Genomic DNA, 1,251 nt, shown 5'->3' on the forward strand with positions numbered 1-1,251 from the left:
CCGTATTCAGAAGACCAGAATGACAGGCACTCCAAGCATGACACTACTATTACAGATTGCCATCTTCAGTGCAGTTGCTTAGTTCATAGGTATCAGTATATATAGTTAGTCAGGGTGACAATCTTTCCAATTAACTACTAGATTAAAAAAATTTTCTGGAGATTCTCAGGATCATTGCCTTGCCCATCTTCTACATACAACTGTATGGCTTGACATTGTCATGTTTCCTAGCTCTTCTCCTTTCCCTATTTTGATTAGTTAGTCCTCGAGATCCTGCTTTCCTTTTACTTGTATTATAATTTCTATTTGGATTTCTTCTTTTGAATTCTTATACTAGGGAAACTATATGATATTTACACATATGTGTCTGGTTTATTTCACTTATGAGTATATGTTCAAGTGGCATCCACTTTATATAAAGGCTTCGAGTTTATCATTCTTTATACCTGAGTAATATTCCATTGTGTAAAAATGCCACATCTTTTTCAACCATTGCTCAGGTGATGGGCATCTTGGTTGTTTCCAAGATTTGGCTATCACAAATTGTGCTGCTATAAACATAGGAATATATATATCACTATGATATGATGTTTTCAGATCCTACAGGAAAATTCCCAGAAGACGAATAGCTGGTTTAAATGGGATTTCCAGTCCAACTCTTCTAAGGAATCTCCACACTGATTTCCATAATGATTGCAACAGTCTATATTCCCACCAGCAAAAAGTGTTCCTTTTTCCCCACAGCCTTTCCGACATTTGTTGCAGGGTGATTTCTTTATGATAGCCATTCTTTCTGGGGTGAGATGATATCTCAATGTTGTTCTAATGTGCATTTCGCAGATGGCTAGTGATGTGGAACATTTCTTCATATATTTATTCACTTCTTTAATTTCATCCTCTGAGAAGCATGTGTTCATCTCGGATGCCCATTTCTGGATTTGGTCTTTAAATTTTGGGGTCCTAGTGTTTTTTAGTTCTTTATAAATTCTAGAGGGCGGACCTCTGTCTGAGTACTTATTTGTCATGATTTCATGATTTTTTACAAATATGTGGGTTGCCTTTTTACTTTATTGGTAATTTCTTTTGACATGAAAAAACTTCTCATTAAGGGCAGGTCCCAGTTGTTAATTCTTTCAACTGTTTCCCTTGCGATTTGATTTCTGTTCATGAAGTCTTTGCCTACCCCTATGTCTTCAAGAGTTCCTCCTACTTTCTCTTCCAAGAGATTTAGTGTCTCTGCTTTAATGTTTA

Source organism: Octodon degus, unplaced genomic scaffold (genome assembly GCF_000260255.1).
Source record: "Octodon degus isolate 3935 unplaced genomic scaffold, OctDeg1.0 scaffold00019, whole genome shotgun sequence".
In the NCBI taxonomy this organism is placed as follows: domain Eukaryota; kingdom Metazoa; phylum Chordata; class Mammalia; order Rodentia; family Octodontidae; genus Octodon; species Octodon degus.